We start from the raw sequence: 24,507 nt of genomic DNA on the forward strand, positions 1-24,507 counted from the left end.
CGTCAAAAAATTTTAAAAACCCTTTAAGTGAGTCAGTGGGCAGCCAAGACTGAGAATCCTTGCTCTAGGATACTCTTAATGACTTTGAATTTCCTAGATTATTGACAGATTTTCATAATCCGCTTTATGCCCACTAGCCATGAAGTCAATTAAGACCTGTCTCCAAATTCTTCTGATTGCCTATTTCTGTTACCCTGTATTTATTTAATTGCATCGGTTTCCTAAAATGAGCATGAACTGGTTTCAAATAATTAATTCATACTTAAAAAAAAATGAATGAGTAGAATTGTGGAAATATTTCCCAGTTGTCCCAGCACATGATGTCTTCTAAGAATACAGTGACACAGTGTCTGACTTCTCTAACCACAGATGCCCTTGGAAAATAAACTCCAACCTTTAAATACATCAGCAAGCCAAACATTTCTTTTGCTATTTTCAATCAGTTTCTTGATTTTTATCTCTAGCCTCAAAAAAAGAAAGAAAAAAAGGAAAAAGAAACCTTTTTCAGAAATCTGCCACCTTTTCAAATAACTTTTTTTTTTCCTTTGGGTACATGTGATAATGTGGCAATTCTGATTTTTTTTCCTAAGGAAAAAAAATTATACCAGACAGACAGGTCTTAGATAATTTTTCCCTCTTCACACCAATCTCTTGTCCTATTTTTTTTTTTTTAAGTTCTCTTAGAAGTGCCTCTTCCAATCAGAGGAAGGCCATTTATTTCAAGATCCATAAATAGCTGTGAGTCTTTAAGATTCTCCTAGCACATTGTATTCCTCTACTGTCTGCTGTGTTAATTTTCTTCCCAGTTTTCGTATTCCTACACAGTCTGAAAAATATTTCCCCACGGGGAAAGCTGTGACAAATGCACTAGAACAAAAGGGGCCATGCCAGGTGCTCAGGGGGTGCTTGGTTCCTTAATGAATGAGTGGTAAATGGCCCAGTGTCTGCCCAGCCCCAGTATAGGTTTCAGCACTGTGAACTGCCACACATTCCCAGATAAACATACTTGTCGCAGTTCTGGAAAAATACCTGGAGAAGACACTGCTATTAGAAACTTTGCCAAGGGCCACGGCCATAAGCCAACAGACTTACTCTCCAGTCTCTGCCTTCATCTCTGCCCTGAATCTTTAAATGCATCTTGGGGGAAATCCTGTTTGGATCCAGACCCCCAAGGAAAAGACTGAGATTATTTGGTGATTTAGGGACTCTGTTTATTGTCAGTGAAGATAATCAAATTAGATTTTATAAAACAAAATCTAAATTGATTCATCTCATTTCTGTATTAATGTCTGTATCTTGGTCCTATCTTTAAAACCCTGTGTACTTCAGTATGACACACTTAGCCATGCTTTCAAGCTGTCAATCACCTAATCTTTAGTAGCATTGACTGAGCAAAATATTTTGTTTTAGGGCTGAAACTGAAGAACAATTTGGTATTATGTCTAACAGAAAATTATCCTCAGAATCATCATCATCATCATCATCATCATCATCCTGAGAATCATGCTCAGATCTCTAGCTGACCCATCTTATCTCCTTCCCAAGTCCAGGGTTTGACAGTCCCATGGGAAAAGCCCTAGATTTGAGAGGAAACTTGTGTTCTGGTATATTCTGTGCTCTTTCTAAAGGTGTATTACTTTTTCTTTTCTTTTTTTAAAGATTATTTATTTGTTCATTCATTCATTCATTCATTCATTCATTCATTCACGAGAGACACAGAGAGAGGCAGAGACATAGTCAGAGGGAGAAGTAGACTCCCCGCAGGAGGCCCAGTACAAGACTCAATCCCTGGACCCTGGGACCATGACCTGAGCAAAGGCAGACGCTCAATCACTGAGCCACCCAGGGGCCCCTGTTCCATGCTCTTTCTAAAGGTGTATTACTTTTTCAAAGAAGATTAAGAGTTTGTTGTTGGGAAATTTTGGATAATAGGGTGGGGTTGGTTATTTTTGTCATTGTGTTAATTGTTGACCTGCCCCATGATGACCAGACAGTCTTAAGGATGGAGAGAACACAGATAGAAATGGGTGCAAGATTTGTCAGCCCCCCCCACCCCCCCACCCCCCGTCAGCTAGACTGTTTAGCATGCCAGCCCACCTCGCGCCCCTTGTTTCCACAGTGGAATTCCTTCACAGCATTTCTCAGGGAATTTGCAGTTTTCTGAATCCCCACTTTTGAGGAAAAAAAAAAAAAATTGATCCAGAAGTCAGGAAAATGGGAAACAAGTATTACAAATCTCCTTTGAGATTTAAAACTTAATACGTAACAGAGGCATTACTGGTTGGAAGGAATCATCTGCTGACTTCAAGTTTAAAGCAAAAGCGGAAACTGAAAAGGAGAAAGGTTGAGGAGGACATTTCTGGGAGCCTGGATGATCACAATCTACTCTGCTCCTCTAGTCGCTGTTGCTGTGTTTGTGTGTCCCTGGCCTTGTCTGCTGCTAATGGTGAGTCATCCCTGAAAACAAAATGAACATTAATAAGCTTATATCCGTAGTATACTTTATACAAAACCAGTGAGTGATGTTCCAAGAAATAACGAGTTTTGCAAACAAATGAAGTTCTTAAATTGGTGATTTTGACATGTGATTCTCTGTAGTGTCTTTAATCTTGCCAGGAGATCTGAATGCTACATTATTGGAATACTATCTTAAAACATTTGCTGGCATTTTCCCAGTGAATGTTGCTACAAGCTACAGTTCTTTGTAAAGACATTGCAGTTAAAATTTCTTATTTTTTTTTATTTATTCTTACATACCAGACAAATTTTTCAGAAAACTGTAAGAATGATTAAGGAGTATAAAGAATGTTGGAAGTATTTTAAGAGAAACCTCTGATTTAAAAAGAAAGAAAGAAAGAAAGAAAGAAAGAAAGAAAGAAAGAAAGAAAGAAAGAAAGAAAAGAAAAACCTATGATTTCAGAAATTACAGAGAATTCCCAGGTTTCCAATTTCTTCTTTTCAAATCCTAAAGAGCTTCAGGAATCTGGAAATACTATTCTCAATTTTATCTCCTGAATTTCCCTGAGAGTCTGATGGTTTGTCTCTGCCCCTGCCCTGAGCTGCCAACCAGCCTCTTGGCTGGTTCCTTCCAGTCCATTCTCCGTACCAGAGCCAGAGCAACCCTAACAGAAACACAGGTCTGTTCATTTTGTCCCCTTCCATAAGGCATTTTAGTGGATGCCCACGTGAAAAGACACTCAACCTCATTGGTAATCTGGGGAATAAAAATTAAAACCACAATCAGAGATCAGTCTGACACACTTATCAGATTGGCACAAAAATGTTGAGTCCCAGCTCAGAGAGGCAGGGACAATATCTGATTTTGCTCACCATTTTCTTTATAAGCTTAGCACGATGCCAGACAGTTAGTAGGTGCTCACTGCCCATTTGCGGATGGATAAATGTGTGAATAAATGCACGGGAATGAGAAATGCAAGAGCCTTCATGCCAGGTACTACACACAGTGTCACCCACACACCTGGCAAAATAGAGGGACCTCTGGGCATTGTCCAAAGTGGTTTTTCGGTGTGCTGCGGAGGACCGGCTGTTGGCCCGCAGGCCTCGGCTCCGGGCTCCAGGTCGGCGGCGGCTCCCGTGCTCTCCCCTCCCCCCGTGAAGACGCGGCCAAGGCGCTCCGGGTCACCAGGAACACAAAAGTTAATGTTGAAAACGAGGCGAAGATCGGTATGGCAGGGGCGAAGCGGGTGCCTCTGGCCTCTGCTGCAGTCTCCAAGCCCAGCCCGAGGCCAAGAACTGCTCTGGGAGACGCTGGTAACAAAGTCAGTGAACAACCACAGGCCACACTGCCTCTGAAAAAGGAAGCAAAAAGTGCGGTTCCTGGAAAAGTCATTGCTAAAAAAATACCAAAGCCTCTGGAGAAAGCACCCGAGCCTGTCCCTGTCCCTGTGCCAGAACCAGAGCTGGAACCTGAGCCGGTTAAAGAAGAAAAACTTGGGTAACATTGACATTTTCACAATATTAATTCTGCCAATCCATGAGCATGGAATATTTTTCCATCTCTTTGTGTCTTCCTCAATTTCTTTCAGAAGTGTTCTATAGTTTTGAGGGTATAGATCCTTTACATCTTTGGTGAGGTTTATTCCTAGGTATCTTATGCTTTTGGGTGCAATTGTAAATGGGATTGACTCCTTAATTTCTCTTTCTTCAGTCTCAGTGTATAGAAATGCCACTGACTTCTGGGCATTGATTTTGTATCCTGCCACGCTACCGAATTGCTGTATGAGTTCTAGCAATCTTGGGGTGGAGACTTTTGGGTTTTCTATGTAGAGTATCATGTCATCGGCGAAGAGGGAGAGTTTGACTTCTTCTTTGCCAATTTGAATGCCTTTAATGTCTTTTTGTTGTCTGATTGCTGAGGCTAGGACTTCCAGTACTATGTTGAACAGCAGTGGTGAGAGTGGACATCCCTGTCTTGTTCCTGATCTTAGGGGAAAGGCTCCTAGTGCTTCCCCATTGAGAATGATATTTGCTGTGGGCTTTTCATAGATGGCTTTTAAGATGTCGAGGAATGTTCCCTCTATCCCTACACTCTGAAGAGTTTTGATCAGGAATGGATGCTGTATTTTGTCAAATGCTTTCTCTGCATCCAATGAGAGGATCATATGGTTCTTGGTTTTTCTCTTGCTGATATGATGAATCACATTGATTGTTTTACGGGTGTTGAACCAGCCTTGTGTCCCAGGGATAAATCCTACTTGGTCATGGTGAATAATTTTCTTAATGTACTGTTGGATCCTATTGGCCAGTATCTTGTTGAGAATTTTTGCATCCATGTTCATCAGGGATATTGGTCTGTAAAAATACCCACCATTTGCTTCAACGTGGATGGAACTGGAGGGTATTATGCTGAGTGAAGTAAGTCAGTCGGAGAAGGACAAACATTATATGTTCTCATTCATTTGGGGAATATAAATAATAGTGAAAGGGAAAATAAGGGAAGGGAGAAGAAATGTGTGGGAAATATCAGAAAGGGAGACAGAACGTAAAGACTGCTAACTCTGGGAAACGAACTAGGGGTGGTAGAAGGGGAGGAGGGCGGGGGGTGGGAGTGAATGGGTGACGGGCACTGGGTGTTATTCTGTATGTTAGTAAATTGAACACCAATAAAAAAAAAAAAAAAAAAAAGAAGAAAAACTTTCGCCTGAGCCAAAGTTGGTTGATACTCCCTCTCCAAGCCCGATGGAAACATCTGGATGTGTCCCTGCAGAAGAATATCTGTGTCAGGCTTTCTCTGATGTAATTCTTGCAGTTGAATGTTGTAGATGCAGAAGATGGAGCTGATCCAAACCTTTGTAGTGAATATGCGAAAGATATTTATGCTTATCTGAGACAACTTGAGGAAGAACAAGCAGTCAAACCAAAATACCTACTGGGTCGTGAAGTCACTGGAAACATGAGAGTCATCCCAATTGACTGGCTAGTACAGGTTCAAATGAAATTCAGGTTACTGCAGGAGACCATGTACATGACTGTTTCCATTATTGATTGGTTCATGCAGAATAACTGTGTGCCCAAGAAGATGCTGCAGCTGGTTGGTGTCACTGCCATGTTTATTGCAAGCAAATATGAGGAAATGTACCCTCCAGAAATTGGTGACTTTGCCTTTGTGACTGACAACATTTACACTAAACACCAAATCAGACAGATGGAAATGAAGATTCTAAGATCTTTACATTTTGATCTGGGCCACCCTCTACCCCTGCATTTCCTTTGGAGAGTGTCTAAGATTGGAGAGGTTGATGTTGAGCAACATACTTTGGCCAAATACCTGATGGAACAATCTATGTTGGACTACGATATGGTACACTTTCCTCCTTCTCAGATTGCAGCAGGAACTTTTTGCTTAGCGCTGAAAATTCTCGATAATGGTGAATGGACACCAACTCTACAGCATTATCTGTCATACATCGAAGAAGCCCATCTAAATGTTATGCAACACCTGGCTAAGAATATAGTCATGGTGAATTGTGGGCTTATAAAGCCCATGACTATCAAGAACAAGTATGCCACCTCTAAGCACGCTAATATCAGCACTCTGGCACAGCTAAATTCTGCAGTAGTTCAAGATTTAGCCAAGGCTGTGGCAAAGGTGTAACTTGTAAACATGCATTGGGGTATTGTAATATCTGCAAATAAAACTGGCACCATGTGCCATCTGTATATATTATATGTTACCTTTATTTACTTTTAATAAGGCTTGTGGTCCTTTTTAACTTCTTATACCTTAGCTCATTTGAATGTGGCTACTTTTCTACTTGAGGATAACCTAAAAGTTGTGTTAAAGGTCTGATGCGGAGTATAAGAAGTGCTTTTCAGTTTATCGGGACCCAACTCACATACGTAATTGTTATTTGTGTGGTTGTTGTTTTACGTATCTGGCTTTGCTTTCTTTTTTTTTTTTTTATTTATGATAGTCACAGAGAGAGAGAGAGAGAATGAGAGAGAGAGAGAGGTAGACACATAGGGGGAGAAGCAGGCTCCATGCACCGGGTGGCTTTGCTTTCTTAATATGGATTACTACGGTCATGAAGGCATTTAAAGCCCTTCTGTAGGGCATATTGCTCATAAGCCCAATCATCTTGGAGAATATGCAGCCTCGTTCTGCTTAAAAGTCTGCCACTTAACCTCCAGACCCCCCATTTTCTGTTTCTTCTGGGTTGCAGCCATAACTCTTAGGTAGTTTTTACTTCTACCACTATTTCTTAAATTATCAATTGTAGCTAGTACCAATTTTTTCACTTGGAAAAATAAGAACTTTATATTCTAATCCTACTTTACTTTTTCAATTTATTGATCAAATAAAAGAGGATCCTCAAAACATACAAAAGTATCTAAAAGTTAGAGGAATTTCTAAGAAATGGGGTCATTCTCTACAAAAGCAATTTCTTTTAACATGTAGAGGCCTTGCCTGGATTTGGGCATTCCATTCCATCGTACGGATAAGCTGCAGCATATTCCACCATTCTGCTGGTGACCTTCACATTACTTTTCCTCTTTGCTCCTACAGACAGAAGTATTTTTCATTAAATAACATACTTTCCTTTCTATATGCTGGGTTCTCCAGGTTCTGTATGTTCTAAGTTTTGGCTGGCTACCAGGTGACTTTTCAGTGTCCTCAGCAATGTACAAAAGCGCTGGATTTCTCTGCGTCCTTGCCAGAACTGAAAGTAATGATTCTCAATTTCCGTGAATTTGGCAAAAAATTATCTATCTTGTTGGCTGTTGTAATTTATAATTCTGATGGCTAGTTGAATAAATTTTTGTTGACTACTTCCAAAAAAAAAAAAAAAAGTGGTTTTTCTTCCCTGAGGCTGGTGGTCAAGATCCCTTCTTTTTCAACAATGTCTTCACTCCTACTATAGCAGTGAAATTGATCCTCGTGAGCCCAATTTTCCCATCTTGAACATGGGGAGACTGTGCAACAGGCCTGGCATCTCCCTCCCTCCTCCACTCCCTTCCTTCCCTCCTTCCTTCCTTCTTTTTTTTTAAGACTTTATTTATTTATTTATGAGAGACACAGAGAGGCAGAGACACAGGCGGAGGGAGAAGCAGGCTCCATGCAGGGAGCCTGACATGGGACTCGATCCCAGTACCCCAGGATCCTGCCCCGGGCTGAGGGCAGCACTAAACCACTGAGCCATCCAGGCTGCCTGCCTTCCTTCCTTCTAAAAAATACCAAACTATATCAAATTATATAACAATCTATACAAACATAGCTTAACATTAGCAGTATTATTTCCTCCTGTTTTGCAAAATTGCAGTGAGAAACAAGTGAGATAATGTACATAAAAGTGCTTCATAAAGCACAAAGCATCATGCAACATTAGTGTCCTGCGTTATTAAATGGGCATGCCTCTGCTTTATAAAGCATGTTCCCTGTCCACCTAAGCTTGTATCAGAGGACCTGGGCTCAGCCTCAGCCAGCCTGAAGCAATCCTTTTTCTACGTGGGAACCCCTTCTTTCCCAGTTCTCTTTGCCCTGCTTCAAGTGCCCCATATTCTGATACCTAACCTACTTACTCAAGGCTCTTGTTGTGTTTGGACAAAAATGTGTTTTAGAATAAGACCCACCATGCTTTGAATTTGGGTTTTGCAGCTTAGACTTTTCTTGACCCTTGACCAGTTTCTTCACAGTTCTGTACCTCAGTTTCTGCATCTGTAAAATTAGAATGACAATCTCCCCCTACCATGGGTGCTTTTGAGAGAACTTCTTACTATCTGGTTCATACTGAGTATAAGATATACATTAGTTCCATTTCCCTCTGAGTGATCTTAACTGATTAACAAGCTCATCTTGACTAATAGAAGAGGGCAAAGCAGATTTTCTTGAGTGAGATGAAAGGTGGGAATTTCAGGTTGGATAAAATAGTTATTAGTCCTTTAGTAAAGCAGAGGGTTAGATTTGTATTTATAGAAGCCCATCAGCCTCTCCCAATGACCACTGAACCTTTTAGGCAATGGAAGGATTGGCATACCCAAGAAAAGTTGCTGACCAACTGAGCAGAGACTCTTGTCTGAAAGTATTTTCTGGGAGCATGGTGATTTTCCAAGTCTCAGAATCATGGCCGGCTCTGGGTGGATCCCTTTCAACACATTCTGGGAACCACACCAAAAATAATTGGGTACCAGTTGGTCACCCCCCAATCACTTATTCCTTCCACCTGGACTTTCAGGTCCAGGAATCATCATCTTGGACTGAGACTTGCAATAATAGGCATGACCTTGTCAGAGGCTTGTTATGAGGGTTTGTATAATACCACCCTCATTGGGCCCCAATCCACCCCTTATACACTGAGCAGTTGGGGCCCTCCCTGTAAAAGGCCCCCCTTTGCATCCTGTTGATCAATAGTGTAACAAAGGTTTATCCGTGGCAGCTTGTATCTCAGAATCAGAGAATATTTCCCTTGGTTTTAAATCAACATCATTCTTGCTGTCTTTGAAGTCTGTTCCTGTACTTCCTGTTCTTTTAACTGAGAAGGAAAGCTTTTCACTGTTTCCAGCACCCAGAGACATCCTTCCTCTAGTTTCTGATTCTTGCTGCATGCTCAGGCTGAGGTTCCCAGCCTCAGCTCCTTGACCACCAGGGTGCTTGCTGCTAGCACAGCAGATGTCAGGTCATCCCCAGGGTGCCTTTATTCTGGGCCCCGTCTCTGTCACTTTCAGACAAACAAGTATAGGTGCACACTACACAGGTTTGCTTTTTTTCCACTCTGCCTCCATAAATGAGTTGAATTAGAAGGGGCCTGAGATGAGCCACAGGAGGCTCTTAGCTGAAACAGCCTCAGGTTGGAGATTTCTCAGAAGAGTCCCAATTTCAAATATGAATTTTATTTCTTGGTCAGGAATTCTGAATGTTCCTCATGAAAATAGTCATTGTTGTGAGAGTGGAGAGCAGGAAAATGATTGTGAGATTGACCCACGTCAGAGACAGAAGTGCTGAGGAAAATCCATGCCTGCTGGTCAGGGCAGAATCAGCCCAGGAGAAAGGAAGCATACAGCCTCGTGATAGCCTTTCTTCACTATGCTGTCACCCAACAAGAGGATAAGAGGGTGTGTGTGTGTGTGTGTGTGTGTGTGTGTTATTAGTGTGGTTTTCCTGCCCTCTAGTGTCTCAGAGTGTTAAAACTTGTCGAACCTGAAAATGCCTTCTCATCCGCCACTGGCCATAGATTTTACGGGGTCACAGAACACAAAATATAAGAACTCAGTGGAAAAACCATTTGAGATGATCTAGTGAACATCATCACCCTTTGGATGGGTGAGGAACTGAAGACCAGAGAGGAAAGAATGTGTGCAAATTGCCAAAGTTAGAGACAACACAGGGAGACCTAATCATTCATTCGGTGATCATGTATGTTTATCTTACTACGTGATATAGGTAAAAACTAATCACAGTCTTTGTTCCTTAAATTAGATAATATTCTTTGAGTTCCCTGAGGCCATAAAGTTACATCTTTCTGACTCCAGAGCCAGCGTTCTTAATTCAGACTTTGCTCCCAAACTCTTTTATGTCCCTTAGGAGAGAGGAAAGACCGGGTCCTTATCACCCATGACTCTGTTCCGGGTACTTTGCTGAGTTTGGCACATGTTAGGTATTAAATCAGTATTGGTTGAATTAATAAATGAATGAGTGGCAGAATAATTTGTTGAAATATTAATTATTGTGTTTTTGTTGTTCTCATTGCTATAGGTATGCAAGCATTTTCTTGAAAGAGCAGAGTTTAACAGGATCTGATCATAAAACAACTCTCTCCCAACTACTGCCTTTTCCAATCTGCTTAGTGGGTAGTTGTTCTTTCCTTCACACATTGATTAAATCTTGGGGTAGGTCTCATGACTTTTGTGGTTAATTTCAGATATACAAATGACCTGTGATCACTTTTAAACACAATGATTTAGTTTTCCAATCACTTAAAGGTGGACTCTGCTGTTCTAGTGCCAATCCTAGCCGTGGGGATAGGATAATGATGAGAGATCACTCACCCTATCAATTTGGCAAAGATAAAAGCATATAGCAGTGAATTTCTGATTCTGGAAATATCAGAGTAGGTTATTTCAGACATCCTTTCCTCACAATTAGAAAGGCTGAAAAAAGAAAATACCTGAAGAATAATGTGTCTGAAGGGGTTAGAGAGTTAGAGAAACAATTAAAACTTGGAGATTCGAGATTTCTAAGAGATGACAAGCCCAGAGAGGGGAGCCCAGTATTTGCAAAGCTCCCCAGCCCAACCTGAAACAATTGGAGATTGGAAATCTGTGACGAAGACTGAAAGATAAGCAGAAAGCAGTAGAAGAGAAGGTTCTTACCTGAGCAGAGATATTTATCTGTCTCATGCAATTGAGGAAAAATTGGCTTGCCAGGGGTTAGGGGGTGGCTGTTAAGTATCCTAGAATGTGTTTTGACCTCTCCCCCCAAGATTTCACAATGGATTAGGCTTTCCTTCACGAAGTATGAAATTCATTCCCTGACTACATTAAGATGATTTGCCCCCAGCGTAGCTGGCTGCCAGAAGTAATACAAAATCCTCTCTGGAGGAAGGCAACATCCTCTAGAGCCTCAAATGGTCTCTACAGCTGTTTAAATACAAGGCTCACAGTGAAAATTAACCAGATGTAGAAGAATATAAAATATGACCCCCCAAAATCAGCCAGACAATAGAAACAAACCAATGGGAGATATGGGAGTTATCAGATGAGGACTTTAGCAAGGCCATGATTCAGAGTTTAAAAACAGAGGCTTAGACTAAATAACTATAAAACATATAGAGAATATAATAGAAATTCTAGAGCTAAAAAATAACTGAAATAAGGATTTGATAAAGCTAGAGTCAATGAACTAAAATATAGATCAGAAGAACATATCAAGACTGAAGCAGAGAAAGACAATTTTTAAAAAAGATTTTATTTATTTATTCATGAGAGACACACAGAGAGAGGCAGAGACACAGGCAGAGGGAGAAGCAGGAAGCTTCCTTCCCTGCAGGAAGCCCAATGTGGAACTCGATCCTAAGCCCCCAGGATCACAACCTGAGCCAAAGGCAGATGCTCAACCCCTGAGGCACCTGGGTGGCAATTAATAGAAGAATAGAGAGACAATTTAATAGAAAAGAGCAGAAGAGCCAATTACAGAAAAAAGCACAGGAAACATCCATATAATTTGAGTCCCAGAAATTGAGATAGGAAAGAATGGATCAAAGGCAATATTTGAAAAATTTTCCAGAACTGATGGAAGAAACCAAATCACATATCCCACCTAGAAGCTTGAAGAAAAAGCTTGAAGAAAAAGCAAAGTAAGTTAATACAAAGAAAATCACACCTAAGTACATCATCATAAAACTCGTTTAAAAAGTTAAAGGCAGTGAGTCTGGGAACAGTGTCAAAAAAGGACATGGAAAAATAGTGACTATTCTCACTAGAGAATATATAGCAGTAGGGATAAACAGTTTAGATTTACTTTCAAGAATGTTTTTTTTAATCTCTATGCATAACATTGAGTAAAAGAAGGCAGGCACCAAAAAAACCCATATATTTTAAGTCCATAAAAATCATGAAACAAAAGAAATGAAATCAGCATGGATTTATAGTGAATGAAATCAGAGCAATGGTTAACTCTAGGAGAGATAAAAGTGACTGGAAAATGAGAGCTAATGTGGTTAAATCTAAAAAAAGTTGCATTAACCAATAATAATGTTCTGTTTTCTGAGATTTAAATATGTCCAAACATACACACACGTCTATATGTGTATGTATTAAGATAAAATATTTTATTTTTAGATATGATAGAAAAACATAAAATTATAATATATGTATATTTAAATAAACAATAACAATACCCAGCAGCCAGGAGAATTAAAGTGTTGCAGTGAAAATGGAGTTAAAATGTTCTAAGTACTTTGCAATATTTAAGAAGTATAAAAAAAAATCCCACTATAAATTAGGAAATACTATATTTTAATATTTAGATGATAAAAAATAGCAAAAGAATATGTAACTGACAAGAAAATATAGGAGAAAAATAAAAAATAAGTATCTCAAAAAGAAATTAAGATTTAAAAATGAAATTATAGAATATATGGCTGATAGTAGATTTAAACCCAAATGTATCAACAATCATGTTAAATATGAGTAGATGAAATAAACATCCCAATTAAATGACAAAGACTGTCAGGCCACGTGAAAAATTTTTCAAAAACTGCTGCTCACAAAAGACACACTTTAATATTTAAGGATAAAGAAAGATTAATAATAAAAGGATGAAAAAAGATAGACTTCATAAACATTATTGGTATGATCTGAATGTTTGCGTCCTAGCAAAATTGATACATTGAAATCCTAAGGCCCAAAGATGACAGTATTATTAGGAGGGTGGGATCTTTGGGAGGCAACGGGTCCTGAGGTGGAGCCCCCATGAATAGGATTAGTGTCCTTATAAATGAGGCCCCAGAGAGCCTCCACCACGGGAGGACGCAGCCAGAAGTCTGTCACCTAGAAAAGGGCCCCTGCTCAACCAGCCTGGTGCTCTGGTCTCAGACTTTCAGCTCCCAGCACTGTGAGCACTAAAGTTCTGCCGTTTATAAGCTGCGAGGTCTACGGAAACACTATAAACGGTTCCATGCTCAGAGGCACCCACCTGCTAGTTACAGGGTCATGTTAGAACACACATCTTTTCTGACACCAAACTCATGTTCTCTTTCTATTGGCTCGTCAACTCCTCTCACCAGTCTTCATAATTTAGTGTAGCCTATTCCGTATCAATAAAGGGAGGTTTTGTGGATGGAGAGGCTGGACTTGATGTGGCCTCCTGAGCGGTCTGGGGCATGTCACCCGGTGGCGTGGAGTGCAGTGGAGTGGGAGGGCACGGGCCCGCCTGCAGGAAGCTGCCCTGCCTGGCCACCCTCTCCTGCTCGGGCCTCCCAGCTCTCTTTGCAAAGTGCGCATCTGACGCTTTCAGGGCACTATTGCTCTCCAAGTGACAGATCTTAGTGCTTCTAATTGTCACCCATTATATCATTGTTACTTTTTCTGTGGAACCAAAATCCTTTTCATGGAAGGGCAAAGAAAGTTCAGCTGCCTGACAGCATATCCCAAACCTTTTTACTGGGTTAGTTGGTTCTTTAAAATTTGTAGCTGTGACTCCAGAGTGACATTCATTATCTTTCCCCGTGGTAGTTTGTGGGGAGGATGTTGAAGTCACATAGTAACCTCTGCCGTTAGTGTTTTCATTTGTTTTCTATTTTTAAAAACTTGTATTTATTTTATTACTTTTTTATTCTTTTTTTTTTAAGTATTTTCATTTTAAAATGAAAACTGCTGAACAGTGCATCCTTAAGGGCAGGGCAATACCTTAGTAGGCAGCAGGTGCCTGGCACAGTGTCTGACATATTGCAGGTGATCATTAAATACTTAGCAAAGTAAATTAACGTGTCTGTACCATTCCTTGTTTCAGACACTTTTGAACCTTCGGCCTTTGAATCTAGGACATGGCCCTCAAGCTTAATGGAAATAAACATACTTAGAATGACAGGAATAGAAATTTGGCGTCTGATTTTATAGGTGAGGAGCATGAGATGCTGAAATGTGGAAGCCAGTGGCTACACAGCAGAACCACAGCAGAGGCAAAGCTCAGGAGCGATGAGCAAACACCTTCTCTCTGCAGCCTCCTGTCTGGACCCTTCCTGGACCTCTCAGAGTTACCTTGCCCTCCTCTTTCTCCAACCTCGCCGTTATGGAATTCCCTCCTGTCTGAAGCCCATACCCACGTTACCAGCAGCTTGGAGATATAAGCCCTTGCTCACCAGGTCAGAGCAGGGACCCAGGTCAATCACTATGAACTCCCTCTCATCTGAGTTCTGAGGAGCATCTTAAACTCATGCGTCAAAAGAGAGTGACTGGCATCACATTCTGTGGCCATTGTCTGGTGGCCTGTTTGTCACCCCCACCCCAGGGGGGTGGCTGGAGCCTCCCAGAGAGGCTATGGGCCTCATGGAGAGAGCTCAGACTCTGGGGTCACACTCTGGCTCTCTCGTTCAGTAAATGTTGCCTGCCAGGTGCTTGGGGGCGTCATGGTAAGAAGACAAGTATGGCTGCTGCCCTCATGGAGCCTTCAAAGCTACATCTGGAGGGTAGGCGCTTGATGGACGAATTAAAGCAGAGCTAGTATTTATGAGTGCTTATGGTGTTCTGGTAAGCACTGTGCTAAATGCTTTCCATGCATTTATTTGCAGATGAGCCAGTAGGTGGCTGAGCTAAGAGATTCAAACCATACCCACATCTGTCTGACTCTAAAGCCCAAAGCGGTGAAAAAGGATAGAAAGTACCAAGTGAAACGTCTGGCACTTAGCGGGCTGCATGGTTGAGCGCAGTGAATCTGGATTTGGATCAGAACCGGGCTCAAGTCCCGCCTCTGCCCCCTCTGTGATGGTCGACCTTGAGGCCCTGAGGGGCCTGAGCTCCATGGGGCAGGGGCAGGTCAGGCAGCTTCACCGCCTTACCTGTAGCGTCCACCACGAGAAACGTGCCTCGATTCATTATATGGACCTGACTTACAACGTCCTGGGACGCTGCACCGTGGATGAACCTTGAAAGTGCAACGCTCAGTGAAATAACCCAGACACAACAGGGCACATACCGTATGAGCGCACGGATATGAGGGACCTAGAATGGTCAACATAGAAAAAGGAACCGGAAGAGAGGTTACTGGGGGCTGAGGGAGGGAAGAAGGAGGACTTGGTCTTTCACGGGTTTAGTGTTTCTGTTTGAGATGATGAAAACATTCTGGAAATTGGTCATGGTGATAGTTGCACAGCATTGTGAATGGACTCCATGCCGCCGAGTCCTTCCCTTTAAAAAATGGCTTAAAGTGGTAAATTTTCTGTATATTTACCATAAAAAATAAATGACATTTTTAATTAAAAAAATAAACAGCCTTAGAAGTCAAGCTCTGTTGCAGAATCTTAGAAAACGTTCTGAAGGGGACAGAACTGCAAGATCCCAACGAGGAAATCATTTCTTGATGACATGCTGTGGCTGATCAATTATTGATCAGCCTCTCACCACTAATAATAACCTCTTCCCGCAGACTGAGGCACTGCTGTGTGTGCTCTGCTGCCACCAGGATGGAAGCCGTTGTGTCCGTGTTACACAGAAGAGAGCTTCGGTGCATCCCTCTCGGCCCCACAGCCAGGCGGTGGGAGAGTCTGCACTTGAACGGAGGTCCCAGATGTGACGGTCCCAGCAAACCATGCTTCCAGAAGCTCCTTCCTGGGAAAACACCCTCAATCCAAACAGCTCCTGACTTGTTCTGTCTGGAAGCATGCACAATTAAGGTAGCAGCAAAGTTCTCAGCACATCCGTGTGCTCTGGGGGCCAATCACATCTTCTGCTAATCGGAATCATGGTGCCCGCGGGGCAGAAGAGGAAGGCTAGCGTTATCAGACGGTCTAGCCTGCGGTGGCCCCTACCCACCCCCATCCCCGAGGAGGGGCGGCTGCATGAGGCTGGGCCCTGTCCTGGACGCCTGCCCACCGCTCCTTCTAAGGCCCCTGGGGCTCCAAGGACAGTGGCAGCAGACTGTCTGTCGTCCTTACCTGGGGCTTCTCCAGACATTGCCATTTGTTCCCAGAGTGGAGGGGTGGGGGAGCACAAATGGGCACATTGCTCCTGGTTGAGAACTGCTGCCTAAGGAAGACCCCTCGGGGTGGGGGGGCTGCTTAGGTCTGGGTGGTTAGTCTTTGTCCTCCCGGTGCTGGACCGCGGGGATGACCCTCCCTGGCTTCACAGAGCGATTCCTGCTCCAGACTAGCCCCACATTTGTCCTGCGGCACCTGGAAGGCCCCGGAGCCTGGAGACGTGGGCAGTGCATCATCCAGTGATGTAAATGGATGAAGAAACGAGACATTCGGGGTGGGGGTGAGTACCGGCCCCAGGTGGACGGATCCTTGTGGTGGTAGCTCTGCGAGGCCTACCGGTGGAGTCCCGAGCACTGTACAGGCCGGGCCTTAGCAGGGGTGTCTGGGGCAGCGTGCTCCTCGGGCTAGGGGCAGGGCCCCGAGGCCTCCCGCACCGGGGGTGCTCCAGCAGGCCTCTGCAGGGGAGTGCGCGTGAGAGTCAGCCCACCTCTGTGCGGGAGAAAACCGCAGAGCTATTAGCAGTGGGTCACGGGAAGGCCACACACAGTGGGGGAAGGAGACGATGAGTAACCTGTCGTGAGCATTCAGTAAATGCAGTCGTGCTCTTTCTTCTGGGTGTCATGAAGGAGGCAAGGTGTTCTCTGCCAGGTAAGACAGGACCTGCTCCCTCTTCATCACAGCTTCATAAACAAAGGTCAGCAAGTTCTGGATAAAATTCAATTTTAGAGTCACCTTTTCTGTTTACTGGTTTTGTTCATCTTGTACTTTTCCTTATAAAATGAATTATGAAGGCGACGTTTGTTACAGAGAATGTAGCTACCAAGAAGGGCAACAGCACAGGAAAAAAAAAAAAAAAAGCTCACAAATAATCCTACTGCCAGAGAAGGTGCAGCAAGCAAATCCGATGTTTTTGTCACAATTCTGTCCAGGTTTTTCTCTCCTGTGAGTTTTACTTATTTTTAATGTTATAAGTGACATATTGTGTTACAGTCCCCGCAAAAAAAGAAAGGAGAGTAAAAATTTAAAAAAAAAGCATATGATACACTTACACTGAGTAAATTGAAGAGAATTTAGTGAAATTAGTGTTTGTAAGGGATCCGATGGGTTGTAGGAAGCCAGAAGCTCTGTGGGTTCAAGACCAGGGGCTCCCGTTCCCATCCCACAGTCTAATGGGGAGGAGGGAGCAAAACAATGGTCAGACCCAACACAGTGAGTTGGAGAGCCATGTGGGGAGGCCCCCTGGACAGGAAGAGGGCATGAGGGGCACCATAGGAAGGGAACACACACCCTCCCCTTGATCTTCGCCCTCCCTGCCAAGAAACCGGGGAGTATGGTTGCCCATCAGTGCAGTTGGCCACCCTAAGCATGGGACAGGTGGACAAGGGTAGAGGGACAGTCTGGAGGGGCAACCAGAAGACATCCATCCCAAATAGCAGCACAGTCCTGAGGTCTAATATTCCAACATGACAGATAAAGCTACCCCTGCCTCTGAAGAGGTGACCATTTGTTGAAGTTTGGTACAGATCCTTCCAGACATTTTTCCATGTAGTTACCTGTATAATATATATCCTCATAAAATGTGCAATTTCCTTCTGCCCATGTGGGTGTGAGTGTTTTATAAATGGTATGATATAGTGTGCATTGTTCAATAACCTGCTTTTGTACTCGGCAATATGTCTTGGACTCTGCACGTCAGCTGGTGTAACCCAGCACAATATTTTTAACCCCTGCAGGGTGTTCCACGGGGCATGGTCCCGGGGAAGGCCATTTCCCAATATCTCAGCTGTGCTCTTTCCTGGGACATGACAGCATTGTAGTTCCCCACTATTAAAACTCAGGTTGCCAATATAATTTCTGTTGAGCAAGGATGTTGAAGCCAAATTCATATGTATCACTTCCATGCAAAAGCTTTAAGAGCCAAGGAGAGCTGCACCATCTCTCTTCCTCTGCCGGGGGGTACGAGGGATGCTTTGGATCAGCTCTGTCCAATAAAAATATAAGGAAAGCTGGTCTGCAATTTTAAATGTTCTAGAAGCCACATTTCTACATTTAAAAAACAGGTAAAAGTAACTTGATAATGAATTTTATTTACCCAGTATATCCAAACTATTCTCATTTCAACATGAAATCAGGATTATAATTAAGATGTTTAACATTTTTAATAATAAGCCTTTGAAACCCAGTTTACACTTACAGTGCACACCTGCTCCAATCAGCCCTGTTGCCAGTTGCCAGCGCTTAGTAACCACATGTGGCTAGCAGCGACCACATGGCTCTGCCTGGATCTCAGGATGCCCCAGAGCTGAATCCACAGCAAAAGTGCAATAGGCATCCAGTGTGAATGAGAAAGAAGCCTTTTTTTTGTTTTCTTAAGGCATCAAGATTTGAATGCTGTCTGCTCCTACCTGGTCTATCCAGATAGACACACATCATAATTCATTTGATCATATCCCCGTGGATGGACATGCAAACTGTTCAGTTTTCCACTGTTATAAAAACTGTGTTGACAAATATCCTTATGTGCATTTCTTGTGTTCATAGGCAGGTTTTTTTTTTTTTCTGGAGTAATCATTCGTATGGACACTTTTTGCTGAACAGATAGATCTAAAAGGCTGCCCAGATTGATTTTACAAATTTTCATTTCTAACAGCAGTGTATGAAAGGACCCATTTTCCACTTCTTCATACTAGTACTTGATATCATCAAATATTTTTCATTTCAAAGGGTTTTTTCTATTTCTTTTGTGTACATCTCTGATATTATATTTAACACGATATATCGCCTGTTCTTTTTAACATCATAAGTGTGTTAATCTAATGAATATTGTAAACCTTGATTTTCGATGGTAGCATGAACACATGGTATGGATATAATGAGCTTATCAAACCCTTAGTTTTCTGGACATTTGGGTTTCTAACTTGGATTATACATAACACCATACCATGAACATCTCTGTACATTGAATTTTTTCCACACTTATTTTTCCTTGGGATAAATTCTAAAAGTGTAACTGTTGGGTCAAAAGATTTGTAAATTTTGTTTAAGGTCCTTGATGTTTCGTAGCAGTTTCTTTTTTTCCCAAATTATATCCATGACGTCCATTTATGGAAGTTTCAGATGTTTATATGACATATATCAGACACAGTTACCATCTGCAGATGCTTGTAGATGCATTGAGAGCTCACAAGGGCCCTGTGAGATGGACAAAGGGGAAAGGAGCTGTCCAGAGTTGCAGGTAGGTAGGAGGCAATGCTGACACTTGAACTCAGCTTTGGACCACAGATGTCAGCATTTTGCTTGCTTTGTCTTGTTTGACATGTCGCCTGTCTCTCTTACACTTCCCACAGAAAAAGAGTCTTCGCCTCGATCCCCATTTCAGCCACAACTCATGGCCCCAAATAATTTTTTAATTTAGGTTTCTGAGTAAAATTAATATTAGCTATGGCTTCTCTCTATAGGAAAGACGGCTTCAGTGTCGGGAAAAGGGAATGCCAAGCTGTAGCCCCAAGACGCCAGGAGAGGGCGCGGCTGGACCACAGTCCGCTGCAGAAAAGGCCAGGCTCTCCCCGAAGGCGGCCCGTCCCTGAAATGGTTTCCCTGGGCCTGTGGGAGGCCTTTCACTAAAGGAGTATTAAACTGCTGTTTGGCTCACAGAGCTTTTTTCCCAATGAGACTCATTGGGGTTCTCTGTCCAGGTGATTTATGCACACAAACGAATCACGTTGTTTCAAAATGAAAGTGGAGCCCCTAATATCACGTTCAACTGTTTTAAGTGGAAAGCATCGCATGGATTTGTCAGTATAGTTCTTACTATTACAGACAGCAGTGAAATGCAAATGGGGAAGTGAGGCCAAACGCAAAATTTCCTTTCAATGTTTAATAGAGTTGAGTGCATCAGGAAAGGTCAGAAATAATCTCTCGACATTTCCACATGTTGTTCCTTGGACGTGCTGTAAATGCTGGCTGAACGCGGAAGGTTTGTGCTTCCCGAGGAGGCACAGGCATCCCTCCCCTGCTGGGACCTGAGTTCCTTTCTTGCCTGGGCCTCCACCACAGTTCCTGATTGGTTTCCCCCACCCCCACTTACCCCCACCCCCACCCCCGTTGCAGCATCTCCATGCCCCTCTGCCCACCCCCACTTCCCTACTCCTACTCCTTAGCCTGAATGAACTTTCTATAAGACTTAGGTCTCATCACCACCCTCCTGAAAGCCCCTAATAGTTTCCCACCATATGTAAGATGAAAGCCTTCTCACATTGTACACTAGCTTCAAAACCAGGCCTCCCCCTGCTTTCCTGGTCTTGTTTTAGCCACTCTTCCTACACCCACTCCTGCTCTGGCTCCGTGCTCTGGCCACAGTTAACCTGCATCCCCCAAACATGCTTTGCTCTGTGGCGAAGCTATAGGCTTTGCACCTACTCTCCCCACTGCCTGCCAAGTTCTTCGCCATTTTATTCAACCTACCCTCCAAATTTCTGCTCATTCTTCAGAACACAGGTGACAAGTCACCTCTCCCTGCTGTCTTCTCTACATCTTCAGGGAGTCACTCCTCTGTTGTACTCTCATGGGTGATCATAAGTTCATGTCATGTTATTTCTCATTTTGTTTGTCCATCAGTACCTCTGTACAGAGAGCTTCTAAGGGCAAGAGACTGTATCTCATCCTTCATTTTATCTCCAAATCCAAGTTTATGCTTGGCATGTAATAGACCCTCAGTATATTGTTGTTGTTGTTGTTGTTGTTGTTGTTAATTGCATTTTGGTTAGAGGCATTGCATGAACTTCAGTCATCTAACAATGCGCCCTACTTACTATTCTGAGAATGTTGAAGTTCTGAGCTATCATGATGTATAATTCTACAATTCACACTTAAGATGATGTGGTTCATGTATGCTTACTTTCATTCCTTTCTTCTTCTGGTTGATATTATTATGAAAGAGGATACCTGACACTAGAATTTGGACTCAGGCCAGTGTAAGTTTCCTAAAAGAGATGGAATTTCTCTGAAAGGATTTCTCTGATCATTTGGCAGAAGAATGCAGTTAAGACTAAAATGGAGAAAGAAGCAAGGAACCTTGGGAGCTGGTGTGCACTACTGTAGGCGAGGAGAGGCAGGAGAGGACAGGAGTGAATGGGAAGGACAGAAAGGCATTTACTCCTCCTCCTCTAATTTCCATTTCTGCCCCCCGGGGCAGGAATTAACGTTGGGGAAAGACAATTGCCAAGTTTCTACCAACTCTCCATATTCTTCCAGATGAGTTTTGAATGATCATAGCCTCTTGGAATATAGAAGGTCACTAAAGGGAAACTTATTCACCCAGAGATCTGTGGAGCTTGTCACTTCACATTCTACTTTTAACGAGTCCTGAAACTCTTCAGAGAGGTCCCATACCCACACGGAGAGTCATAACCAGCAGGCTCTACAACTACATGGGAGCCCCCTCACGCACATGCACAAACATGGGGTCTCACACATCCGCTGGCCCACTTGTGGATGGCTCCATTTTCCTCTTGATGGATGGACCTCTTGGGTTGACAGGAATCATCTGTCACCCCAATAGAGTTTCTAGTGCTTCAATTACATCTCCAATAATCACTTCCCCTAAACACATTAGTGGGAAGTGATGTAAAAAATAATTAAGTGCAACTACCCACTGTATTAGAAATTGATGATATCTATGTTTTGTAAATTACAGACATGTAGGAGAAAATGGTTATTCCACAACTCATTGCTGCGGGACGATCTCTTCATTGTTGCATAGAATTCATCCTAGTTAGAGGAATATGGGAGAACTTGGTGTTTCAAAGGAAAAAAGCAAAGGACACGATGTACTCCAGTGGAAACCAGGTGTCCCAACTATAAGTCCTATGGGATCATACTTTATTCCCAGGAAGAGAGTCTGTGGAATATTTTTGTAGGAGGGGACTTGTCAAGCAAAACACTTGGAGCCTGACAGATTTGGCTTTCAAATATGATTCAACAACTTAAAAGCTAGATAATTTTAGGTAAGTCAATTAACCTTTCTGAATCTATATCCTAATAGAAATGTTCTAAGAATTTAATTAGATGACACATATGGAGTGCCTGACACAATGCCTGGCATGTAGACCCAGATTATAGGTATTGATTCTCTTCACTCCTTCACAGGGTCTTCAACATCCACCCTGATGATCTACTTGACACCCTGACCTCATGATCTGAAATGGGGAGCACTCTGTGCTCCATGGTCAAACTTAATGGAATGTCTTTCTTTTGTGCTGTGACATGCTCCAGGTGCCCTCTTCCAGGACCCTTTCTTTTTTATTTATTTATTTATTTATTTATTTATTTATTTATTTATTTATGATAGACATAGAGAGAGAGAGAGAGAGGTAGAGACACAGGCAGAGGGACAAGCAGGCTCCATGCCGGGAGCCTGATGTGGGACTCGATCCCGGGACTCCAGGATCGCGCCCTGGACCAAAGGCAGGCGCTAAATCGCTGAGCCACCCAGGGATCCCTCCAGGACCCTTTCTAATTGAACACTGAATACTGTGGTTCCTCTTGGCAAGGGTTCTACACAGCTTTGTGCTTATTGGCAAATATACCTCTGATTCACCCTTGTGTCTTTGGCTCTCAGAGTGCCAATGGTAGCCTCCATGGGGACCTCAAGGAAGGCTGGCTAAACTGCAGGGAGAGGGCAGCAGGCAGCTACATCATGTGGAAATAACTCCCATATCGCTTGGCATCCATGTGGGCAGGCAGGAATCCACTACTCAGTCTCTTGGGCTAAGTCAGATAAGGCCCAGGACTGACGTCTCTGTTGAGCCTATGGGACAAATCTTAGAGGAAAGGCAAAGGAGGAAGGTTGGGTTTGGGTCCTTTCTGGCACTCTACCCATCTTCTCCCTGACTGGCATGACTATTACAGTCTCAACAATGTTTTGCTCACCCTGCCCTTCTTTCTGGAACATTCTTACATCTCCAGTTCTCCAGATTGTAACCATCCTTTACACTTCAATTGCAGTCCGACCTCCCCTGGAAGCATCTGTCACTGCCCCAGCACAGAGTAAGGTTCTTGCCCTCTCTCCCTTGTGTTTGAGAATCAAGACTCTGGAATCAGACAGGATGGATCTGAATTTCAGCTCTTCCTCTGATGAGCTATTTGATCTCTAGAAAGTGGCTAATCTTTTCTAAGGAAGATTTCTAAGGAATCTTTGTAAAAAATATGTATCACATAGAAGTCTTATGAAGATGAGATAAGGTAATCCAGAAAGAACATAGAAAAGTGCCTTGAGTACATTTAAGTGTTTAATAAACATTTTCTAAGTTACTTACATTTTTTCACTGTAAGTTTCTGTGGAACAAGATTGACCATCTCTCCATCCATCCTTCCATCCATCCAACTCTCACTGGGGACCCAGAGATAAACCAGACCCAATCCATGCCCCCAAGGAGCTGGCAGTCTTACCAGGAAAGCAGAAATGCAAACAAGTTCATTATGATGTGATGTATCTGAAAAGCTTAGCTGGCAAGCCAACTTGGAACCTGTCAGTCTTCCCTGCTGACATGACAGTTAGGACAACAGAGTCTCATTTGGCTGCAGTGTGCTGTCCCTTCATTGCTCCTGGCTGCTCATCGAAGCCTCTTGGTCCCAGAGAGAAAGCTGGAAGCTATGGTTGCACACAGGTCTGGACAGACCTGGGCTGTATTCTGTATTCTGATTTCAGTGCCACAATAATCTCCTCTTTCACTGCATAGGAAATGGAAGCATTTTTAGCTCAGACTGCTGGCGCTTCTCAGAAATTTGCCAGAATCTTAATCTATCCAAACCAATTATTCTAAACTGAGAGTCAGTGGACCACCTATGGATTTGATCTGAGAGCTAGACAGCAAAGGTTACAGGTCACCTGATGACCTCTGCACCCCTTCTGCCCAAAAGCTCTGTCTTAACCATCTCAGACAAAGAATAAAGTAAGTCCTGTCTTTGGAAGATTTTCAGGGGGGTCAGTTCCACCGGGGAGGGGAAAGGGGACTTATATGAGATTAATCATAAAACCTCGGAATCATCGGACAAAGCTGTGGGAGCACAGGAATGTAGGTATAATATCCAATTAGTTTGGGGGATTACACTAGCTTGTGAGCATGGCCTTAGCCAGGGCTGTGGCCGTTATATACACCAGCTGGTCTCTGAGGCCTGCAGACTTAGTGCTGATCGGACAATATGTGGTCCTCGGGGTCCAGCAGGGAACATGGGTAGCTCTGCAGAGTCCCCATGGCCAACAGTCGAAGGCTGCATCCTGAATTATCTCTGTACCTTTGTACATAATGTTCTTTCCAATTGGCACCTCTGCCCATCTGGCAGATCTGCTATTCTGAAG

At 42.9% G+C, this 24,507-nt stretch overlaps 1 pseudogene; it reads left to right on the forward strand.

Annotated features, from left to right (window-relative positions):
• The first annotated feature begins 2,780 nt into the window (after positions 1-2,780).
• LOC144321624 (G2/mitotic-specific cyclin-B1-like) lies at positions 2,781-6,741 on the forward strand (annotated as a pseudogene).
• The last annotated feature ends 17,766 nt before the right edge of the window (positions 6,742-24,507 follow it).

Source organism: Canis aureus, chromosome 10, assembly GCF_053574225.1.
Source record: "Canis aureus isolate CA01 chromosome 10, VMU_Caureus_v.1.0, whole genome shotgun sequence".
In the NCBI taxonomy this organism is placed as follows: Eukaryota; Metazoa; Chordata; class Mammalia; order Carnivora; family Canidae; genus Canis; species Canis aureus.